This window comes from Physeter macrocephalus, chromosome 13, assembly GCF_002837175.3.
Source record: "Physeter macrocephalus isolate SW-GA chromosome 13, ASM283717v5, whole genome shotgun sequence".
Taxonomy (NCBI): domain Eukaryota; kingdom Metazoa; phylum Chordata; class Mammalia; order Artiodactyla; family Physeteridae; genus Physeter; species Physeter macrocephalus.
In genome coordinates, this window is record NC_041226.1 from 8134850 (window position 1) to 8145385 (window position 10536).

The 10536-nt window shown below is 51.9% G+C and overlaps 1 protein-coding gene across 1 annotated transcript in view; it reads left to right on the top strand.

Moving 5' to 3' along the window:
* LOC102987306 (WD repeat-containing protein 49-like) overlaps positions 1-10536 on the top strand; it is a 111072-nt gene that overhangs the window by 35691 nt on the left and 64845 nt on the right.

Here is a 10536-nt window from a genome sequence, read left to right on the forward strand (position 1 = left end):
TCGGAGTTCTTCCTAAGCAAACTGTAGTTTTCCCCCAGAATGTCACAGGAAGTGCTGCTGGTGATTCATCAGGTTAAACTTTTCCTCCTTACTCAGAAGAAAACGAAGCTGCTGTCCAGTGTGAAGGCCCAGTGGGTTCTGGGTTCTGGGCCCTGGGGATGGGGTGGGGTGCAGGGGGAGCGGGAAGCAGGCTTGTTTACTGACCGGTCAGAACATTCCAGCCGTGAGACTTGAATGGCTGCTGAAGAACATAGTGAAAGCCTCAACCCATGGAAATTTTCAATCCAATAATAAAAATTAAATAGGCGCGGGGTATAACTTATCAGAGAGAAATAGGTCAGTAGAGCTGCCTTCCTGTAGGTCCTCATACCAGCCCAATGAAGCTCTGTGGCTGTCTATTTTTTAAAGTTGGGCAAGACGCCCATCAGATGGCTCCATTTTGCCTGACCTAGTTTAAATCAGTCAGTCAACATGTCTCATGGACCCGGAAGCCCCAGAACTGAGTGGTCATCTGGTCTACCCCTGGCCTCCTCAGCCAATATCTTTGAGGTATCATCTCTAAGGAGGTGCTGGAGTAGGACTGAATTAGGTGCTAGAGGCAAGGAGAAGGGAAAACAAATTGGGGTCGTAGGCAAAGCTAAGAGTATTCTTTCAGCCACGTTGGGAATTTGACAACCTAACTAGAAGAACCAAGGCAAAATACATGGGAAATGATTTAACAGTACACATAAAGAAGGCACATAGAACACAACCAATATTTCTGCTTTCTGACCTTATCCTGGTGCTTCCTCCTATTAAGATCACCGGCCTCCCTGCACGTGGGAGGTGGGCACAGTGGTACAGCAGGCGGAGGTGCACGGAGAGAGCCCCCGTCCCGATCTGGCCGTCATTCAGCAGAGAAGCTGGCTTTCCGTGAGGCTGCACGCGCGCCACGCTGCAGAATCCTCTCCAGCTGGTCTCCAGCCAGGCTGCCTCATTGGTGATACTGAGCAGGTTTTATGTAAGAGTTTCAAAGCTGCTGCTCCTGCTGCAGCAGCAGCAACTATAACCTGGCCTTTCATGTCTCAGTCTAGACAGATGCAGGGTTGAATAAAGGCTTCCTCCAAGCCCCGTGTCTCGTTGGCCATCTGGAACGTAGCCGACCACTCATTTAGCAAATTGCTCTGTTTAAATGCAGCTGCTGTGTCTCAGTGTTTTCTGCTACCAAGACAGATCGCATGATTCCTCTGCCTTCATTTATCTAAGCCGTTCCTCTCAATCTGCCTGGGAACCTAAAGAGCCTGTTAATGCATGACAAGGCACTTGACCTGCATGATTTCAAGCCCGGAAGGAGCATTCGTCTTGTGCTGGGCCGTCCTTTCCTCGAAAGCAAGGGCACCTTGCCTGTGCTCCCTGTCTTGATGAAAGCCTCCTTTATTAAGAATCCCATTCAGCTCCACCGTGCCCAGCTATCCGACACTGTAAATATTACCCTTTAGAAATGCATCCAGAGGCCTGGTGCAGGCGGCTGGCCTGGCAGCAAGTAGGGAGGTGACCTCAGACCTCTGTGGACAGAGAGGTGCGCCTGACAGCTTGGTGCCTCTCTCCTTTGGGAAGGAGGGATTGCAGTCATTAGCAGATAATGTCAACAAAGCCCCTGAGATGGTTTGAATAAGAGTTGGAAGCAAAATGATTTCAGACTAGCAATGAGCGCTCAGGTTTGGTTTTGTTTTCTTTTACGTTGGTTTTCTTTTTTCCAAAGGAAAAGGAAAAAGGGGAACCACCATGGCTAAGCACTTGATTGTCAGGATGTCACTGGTCACCGTGGCCTGGTCTTGATATCATCTGCTGTTTATCAAGCAAACAATCCTGCTGTGACCACTGGTTTCACCAACTGCTTAACTCATTTGGGGTCACAGTATCTTTAAGTCTAGAAGTCAGAAACCAAAAAAGTGAGTGTTTATTAAATAAATACCTTGTGCTCCACCCTTAGCTAGGCCCAGTGGAAAAGAAAGAAAAAAAAGTACAGTAAATGATCTTTGCCATTGAATCCTTTAGGAGACAAAAAGAAACAAATACAGAGTATTTGGCACAGGGCAGTTGGGAGGTATGTGGGTTTGGAGTCAGATTTCCTGGGTTTAAATCCCAGATGCAGTTTGGGGCAAATTCACCTTCTGAACCTCAGTTTTCTCATCTGCAAAACTGGGTGGACATTTATTTATCTATTGGAGTTATTTTTAGTAGAGATTGAATCAATTTTGTACATTGTAAGAATTCAACAAACCCTACTAATGGTAGTTAAAGGATGCACAGTCTTGACTATAAATGCTAGAGGAATTCAGAGGGAATGAAGAACGTTTGGACTGGGCGAAACAAGGCAGTCAATGGATTGGCTAGATCCTGAAGGAAATATAAACTCTGGGTAGAGGAAGAGATCTGATATGAGCAAGACATAGAGACAGGGGGCAGATTAGGAGGCGGGGCAGCTAGATGGACCTGAGGGAAGAGCTCCCACTTTGGGGTGTAGGGGTGGAAATGTTGAATGGACGAGGAGCCCCACTGATGGAGAATCTTGAAATCAAGCTGAAGGGTTTTTACCTAATCTAATTGGTAACAGGGAACCATCGTGATTTCTTTAGCCGGAAAGTGACAGAGGGAGAGCCGTGGGTTAGAAAGACTTACCTGGTGCCTTGGGTGGTTAACTGGAGAAACCGGGGCTGGAAGACAGGGTCCGAGCCCCGCACTGTTCCAGGCCCGATGGATGAGGGGTTAAGTGGAGGTGGCCCCAGGGTGGATGGGGTAGAATAAGGCTGGTGTTCCCTTCCCCACAAGACAGCCTGATGCCTAGGTAAACACCGGGAGGGAGGCAGGGAGGGAGCGAGGGGGAAGGAAAAGTGCAAGAAAACCGTTTTTATGGAGCACCCTTTCCGAGCCGGGCTTCCTCAGCCCTTCTCATTTTATCCAGATCCAACCATAGGTCCTCAAGACGCCAAGAGACTAGCAGGCCCCAGGGGCTACGGAGCCTCTCAGAAGGGGAGCTGCGTTCCAGCCCGATGGGCTAATCCGTGTGGCTTATACCTGTGGAGAATGTGACGTCCTACATGTGCAGGGTCGTGTGGGAAACTGCAATCGCAGCTCGGGATTCAGGGTAGAGCTGCAGACATGGGCGCCACTAGCTTTGGGAAGACAGCTCAGCTCTGATACTACAGGAGCATGAGAGAAAGAGAGAGTGTGTGTTTTGGAAGAAAAGAGCAGAGGACTAAGATCGCAACCTTAGAGGCACAAGGAAGCAGCTGAGAGGGGCAAGGAACCAGAAGAAGCCATGGGAGGAGAGGTGTCCAGGAGGAAAGAGCTCATTAGTAGCTGAACATCCAGGGAACTCGGGGAAGATGAGAGACTGAGACAATTGCATTTGATGTATTAGAAATGGAGCCTGTAGCAAGAAAAATGTCAGTGGAGGAACAGGGAGACAAGCCAGATTGCAGGGCTCTGAGGAGGGAACGTGGGGGAAGAAAATGACACATTGACTAGGAGAGATGTGGAAAGAGGGCAAGAGTATACCGTGATTTCTTGAAATACAATGAGTTTCTAAATGGTACTGTAATCGCAGGAAAAAGTGACAGAACCCAGGGACACTAATGTAATTCTCGTTAATAGACTATGCGTTGGAAAAATATTACAAAAGACACAGGATGCAGAATTTTGGGTGTATGTCATACTAAGGTTAAAAAAAAAACAAAAAAACCCAACACACTGAGATGCCTTTTGTATCCAGACTGAGCAAGAAAATGACATGACCTACTGTGAACTCCACAGACTGTGAACTCAGCTAAGACCATAGCTCGATCCAGCGCTGGTCCACCTGAGCTCAGAGACCATGTGAAATGTAGCAAGCCCAGAGCTTACGCCACTTAAGACTTCTGTTACCTTGGGCATGCCATTCAACCTCTTTCTGCCTCAGTCTTCTCATCTGTAAAATGGAAATAATAAAATCGCCTCCCCCAGAGGATTATTGTGAAGATTTAATGAGATAAGGCATGCAAAGCAGCTCATTAGAGCAGTACCTGGCACTCATTCAAGGAGATATTTCATCATGGGACACCATCAACAGACTAGCAGTGTTGATTTCATACGAGAGACAGCAAGCTCTGCCATTCTACACGCCCTGCTGTTATGCAAGTGTTTTTCTCTGTGTCAAATGCTGCTCCAAGTGCAGGCCACTGGGAGAAACGTCCCGGGGTGATCAAGGTCCTCCAAGGGCATGGTCACATGCAATACGGGGCTCCCTGTGACCCCGGTCTGAGCATTTGGACAGGGCGGCCTGTCCAAACTCATGTCCCACTCAAGGTTATGGCAGCTCCACTTGCTGGATATGAAGGCCCAGCTGTCTGGCGAGAAACAGAGACACCTGAAAACTATCCACTCCCTTTTAAATGGAAAAAGATCGCTTGTTGTTTCTGCCGAGGGAACACCAGCATTTAGCGTGCAGGAAATAAACGGAATGTGTTGGCTTTTTACTTCTGAAGGGAATTTATTTTTCTTTTCTTTTTTAAACTGTGTTGCAGGGATGTGTGAACATTCTGTTTTTGGCTTCTGTCAGTGAACTATTAAGGTAAATATTAAAGTTGAAGTCTAATTTCTAAAGGAAGGGGACTAGCACTTTTTTTTTAAAAGCAAGGACATGATCTCTTTATGTAACAGTTGCCATGGGGTAAACGGATAAACCCAGAAAATGCTCTTACGATAGCTTAGGGGTTGGCTTTGCTTTTTCCTTCTCCTTTCTAATTTTCCCATTCCCACCGCCTGCTGTACTCATTTGCCTGCTCTGCTCTGATGTTCCCCTCTCCCGGATACCACTACGGACCTCCAAAGTTGGTACATTTATTCATTCATTCAAGAAATGTTTTCTGAGGATGGATCAGATCATTCTGCTGTGTTCCGAGGGCAGAGCAGTGAAACCAAAACCAGTCACAGAAAGTCAGGGCGGACATTGCAACTAAACATAAACTCTTCGGAGTATCAGATAAAACATCATCCGCCTGTGTCGGCCAGGGTGGACACGCTGCTGTAACAAACAAGCCCCTACATTCAGTGGCTTCTCACATTAGAAATATATTTCCTGCTCATGTAACAGCTCACTGCCTGTACTGGGTGTGTGGCTTCCATGTGGTGATGCAGGGACCCAGGCTCCCCTTGGGCCTTGGATCCCCTGCATCCAGGCAGCATTTGAGGAAGAGGTCGGGTCCTGTGGGGGATGGTTTGGGCTATGCCCGGAAGTGCTGTGGATCGCTTCTGTCCAGGTCCCCCAAAGCAGGCACATGCCACCCCGCTTGCCATGGAGGTCAGGAAGGGTGAACAAGCACAGAGGGAGGCGGGTTTGGTGAGTCCTCAGCCTGTCGTTGCCAAGTAGCCTGAGAAGGAGGTACCAAGAAAACAACACACCGTAGGTCTCCTGGGACATTTCTGCTGCTGGCACCAAATCTCCTGTCACCAGGGAGTTCTCTCTTCCCATCACCTCTCCCTTTGCCCCTTTCTGCTCCTCTTTGCCACTGGCGGGCCCGCTGAGTCCATCTCTCACAGCCTCTGGTAGAGGTCATATTGGCCTGGCTACAAACGTCACATTGGGAATGTGTCCTTCCCTCCATCCCAGCTTTTCAAATTCCTCTCCCACCTTCAGCGCTCAGATCAAACCCCGCCTCTTCCACGAGGCCTCCCCGATTACCGCACAAAGCCCTCCCTCTGCATCATCTGTCCCCGACCTGGGCCTTTCTTCTTCACCTCCTCATTGGGAGCTTTTATAGATACGCCTCATCTTTCCAACAGACCCTACGCCACTAGAGAGGATAGCACCTGCCACCCAGCAGGAGCTCAAGACATGGTTGCGAGAGAGGAGACTGAGGGGAGGGGACACAGCAGTTCAAGCTCTGCCCTCCGAGGCTTGGCTGTAGCCAGATCCTACGGCTGCCCCGGTGTCTTCATCCATAACCCAAAGACAGTAATGTCTGCACCACCTTTCCTCCCAGAGGGGCTTTGAGGTCCGGATGAGGTCATTCAGGTGTATCCAGAAGGAGGGCAAGGAAGGTTAGTCACCAAGTGATCTGACCGAGAGGCAAACGCGAAGTGTCCTGGGGGGAGGGGGGGGCTCATGTGGGTCCCAGCACCTGCCAGGGAGCAACAAACCCCCATGTGTGAGTGAGACAAGGAGGTGAAGGGGTGGCCGTCTGTGGGGCTTCTTGGAAATAGGAGGTGTACTCTGAAGTCAGTGGGAAGGGGTAAGTCTGCAAGGAACACCCCTGACTTCTGGCACTGAAGTTAGCGAAGGAACAGCTTTTGCAAACAAAAGAAAGAGTTGGTAAAATCACCCTGTGTCTGCATTCAGACTCGGCTTAAGCCCGCACCGGACGCCCTAAAGACAAGCACAGGTGCGCCCAGGACCCAGACTTAAGTAAACCCGGTCACTGCCCCCTGCCAGTTTTGTCTTTGCCCCAGCCTCCGGGTGCCCTCTGGGATGTCACTCAACCTAAAGGGCGGCTCCAGGCTCGGGCACGGAAGGGCTGCTGAGTCCCAGGCTGACCCAGCATCTGTGGGATGTGGGACGGAGGGAGCTGCGGAGGAGAGAGGCCTTCCCCCGCTTGAAAATGGGGGAGCAAATACAAGCGGCAGCCCAGACTTCCAGAAAAGCCTTAAAGTTAATGCTGAGCCCAACACTGCAGCTTAAATGCAAATCCCACCCTGACCCCTATGGCCTCTTATGAGGAGACACGGATTCCTCTGAATGGATGTAACACTGGTTGATTTTAAACTTCTGGGGTAATGAGAAAACCACAATCTCTACAGAACATTTAATTTCTGCTTAAGCAGAAGCCAAGTGGATTGAAATCCAAGCGTCTTTGCTCTTTTGCTCATTTTTGGAAAGTGCCAGAAAGAGGGGTGCCGGACAATGCCTCCTCTTCACTCTCCCCCAGTTAGGCCTAGAGATGGCAAGTGTGTGCTGTGACCAGTGGAGAATCCCAGGCGTGTGGGTGAGACCCCTGCATGGGGTGAGACCTCGCGGCCATGTCCACACAGGCAGCAGGCAGCAAGACCTGGCCGCTCCCTCTTAAGGGAGGTCACACACCCCACTCCCACTCAGGAGGATGTCACAGCCCGGGTCCCTCTGAGGAGGAGCTCACACGCAGGTTCCCTCTCGGGGAGGTCACACACCAGGGCCTCTAAACCTGAGGTCCTTCTCAGGGGAGGTCACACCCCGGGTTCCGCTCGGGGAGGGCATATCCCAGGTTCATCTCAGGGGGAGGTCACCACTCAGGTCCCTCTCAAGGGGGAGGGCACAGCCTGGCTCACTCTCAGGTGTGAGGTCGCACCCCAGTTCCCTCTCAGGAATGATGTCACAGCCCAGGCCCCTCTCAGGGGAAGGTCACCACCACACCCTCAGTCACTCCGGGAAGACGTCACTCTGGGTCACTGTGCTGTCTCTCTTTGTGGCTGTGGGCCCTCAGTAGATAGCTGTCTTCGGCCTGTCGCAGCGACACTGGGGACACAGAAGCACGGAGGCGAGGGCCGTCCTGGTGGAGCATTCAGAGGCCGTCTCGCTTTCAGGGGTGCTGAAGGCTGACACACGAGCTGCAGCGCAGGCACGCAGAGATCCGCGGAGGCTCCCAGGCACCAGCAAGCCCTCCACCGACACTCGGCGCAGACGCCCTAGGGACACCCCCCAGGATTCCCACGGGCAAACGTGCAGACACCCGTGAATGCGCCGCGCTCCTCCACGCCTGCAGAGCCACCTTCACGTTCGCCCCGTAGACGCCCTACACGTACTGTCAGTCTCACGCCCGCCCGCCACGCCTTCCCCACTGTCGCCGCACAGGCGCTTTACAGACGCCCACACATCCTCCACAGACACCTCAAAGTATACCCCAAGCCCCCTGCGACGGCGCTCCACAGGTCTCCCCCAGACTCCCACACGGGTCTCCCCCGGGTTCCCACGCTGGTCTCCCCCGGGTTCCCCCACGGGTCTCCCCCAGGTTCCCACGCTGGTCTCCCCCGGGTTCCCACGCGGGTCTCCCCCAGGTTCCCACGCGGGTCTCCCCCAGGTTCCCCCACGGGTCTCCCCCAGGTTCCCACGCTGGTCTCCCCCAGGTTCCCCCACGGGTCTCCCCCCCGGTCCCACGCCGGTCTCCCCCAGGTTCCCCCACGGGTCTCCCCCAGGTTCCCACGCTGGTCTCCCCCAGGTTCCCCCGTTCCCCCACGGGTCTCCCCCAGGCTCCCACACGGGCCTCCCCCAGGTTCCCACACGGGTCTCCCCCGGGTTCCCACACTGGCCTCCCCCAGGTTCCCACACGGGTCTCCCCCGGGTTCCCACACTGGCCTCCCCCGGGTTCCCACACGGGTCTCCCCCGGGTTCCCACACGGGTCTCCCCCAGGTTCCCACACGGGTCTCCCAATTTCATCCCACCGTCTCCCAACGCAGACACTCACAGACGCCCGAGAAAGCGTTCCCCTCCTCCCTGTGCACCGCGCAGGCCCAGCACTGTCACCTCCGCCACTCTCACACACCAGGGGCACACCCAGTGCCCCCCGACCCCGCGCACGGGGGCAGCCGCACACCCAGGCCCCGTGCACACGCACGCACAGAGCCGTGTCCACGCCCAGACACAACTCAGACGCCCAAGCGTGTCCGCCCCCTCCCTGCGCTACGGCACCATCCCCACAGACAGACTCTCAGCCAGACCTCACAGACCTCGCAGAAACACGCTGTCAGACACGTGAACGTGGAAGCTCACAGGCCCAACAAACGCAGACGAAGACACAGACGCCTCAGCTTCACTTCTTCGATCTGTCATTTCAAGCACTCTTCCGGCTGTCATCTTGAAAATCACTAACAGTCCTTCAAAAGCTGTTTAAAGACAACTGAGAATATGGTGCGACCCTCTCTGGTCCTGGGGAAGGGGACAGAAATCCGCTGAGATGAGATCAAATGGTGCCCGTGAGAAAGTCAGCGAGGGGACACCTCCCGCCACGCCCTCCAAGGGTGGCCTGCAGAGCCCGCAGACCCAGGGGTGGCTTCTGGGACACGCTGGCCCCTTTGTCCCCCAGTGGCCTTGTCAGGAAACAGTCTGTTCTGACCCCTTTCTCGCGGGAGGCTTCATCCTGCTCTAAGAGACAGCTTTTCCTCCCGTACAGCCCTGCAGCTGGTCTCCACACAATACAAAAGTAGAAGAAAAAAGAGGTGATGCTCTAAAAAAATCCTCAAATTCTCTTAGAAAATAGGTGCTTCTAAAGAGGGGTAAATTGTGCCTGTTAGAAGGAGGAGGGGAGAGACAAGGAGATCAAAAAGAAAACCAAGAGGATGGATAAAGGGACTAGAATGCAAGAAATAGCCCAGACCAGCTGGTGGCCATCTGGGAGCTGCAGAGAAAAGGAAGAACAAAGTTGCTGAGTTTCTAGCAAGTGAGTACAGTTTATCATGAGAGGAGATTACTGCTTTGAGGAAGAGGAAAGAAGCCAGGGCCGTTAAAAAAAAAAAAAAAAAAAAAATCGAGTGGTTTCCCTAAGGATTGGATTGCAGTGAGTTTGCTCCAGTCTGAAGTAAACTAGTTAAGGACATTATCATTTGGGGGAAAGTTAGGAGGTTAGGAGGCGTCCGAGGTGCAGTGATAAAGAGACTTCATCTCTGGATGTCAATGTAAAAATGGACAGTGGAGAAAAGGGAAAGATATCTGGATATACCTCATACAGATGTTTTTTTAAACCTCAAGTAAGACCATAAGGAAGGCCAATGACTATAGGATAAGCGGTAAATTATTGTAACCAACTGTTCTGATTTCGGTAAAAATTTGAGGTAAATTGAATGTGTTTGCATAGGGGCTGTCTATAGACGGGAAATAAATAAATTATAAAATCAATACATACTGTGCAATATAGAAAGACTCGCCCGACAGAGAACTGAAGGACAGTGTGTCTGAAACTAAGCTCTTTGTGTCTTTGCCATCCACCAAAAATTAGCATGTCCTCTCTCTTCCTCCGGAGTGGAAGGCACTCCACTAAGTGGTGATGCCACCACTTAGCTCCCACATCCAAATAATTGGCCACCATGTCCTGACAACTCTGTCCCTTTAATAACTCTAACCTGGACCCTCCTTTCTCTCCCCATGGCCACTGCCCCATGCAACCTGTCATCATCATCACAGCAAACTCCTAACTGGCCTCCCCGGCCCTAATATCGAATCCCTGCACAGCGACCCCCACATTTTCATAGGGTGGTTTTGGAAAAAAAAAAAAAGCAGATCTAATTTCTCTTCATTCAGTATTTGCTCTAGGTGCTGGGATACGTTGGTGAACAAAGCAAAGATATCTGCCCGTACAGAGTTAGAGTTTAATGGGAGGAGAAAGACAATAAACATAATGTTTTGTATGATATCTTGGAAGGTGATAAATGCTGTGGAAAAGAGGGAAAAAACAAGCAGGGTACAGAGTATCAAGAGTGCCGTGTGTCGGGCTTCCCTGGTGGCGCAGTGGTTGAGAGTCCGCCTGCCGATGCAGGGGACACGGGTTCGTGCC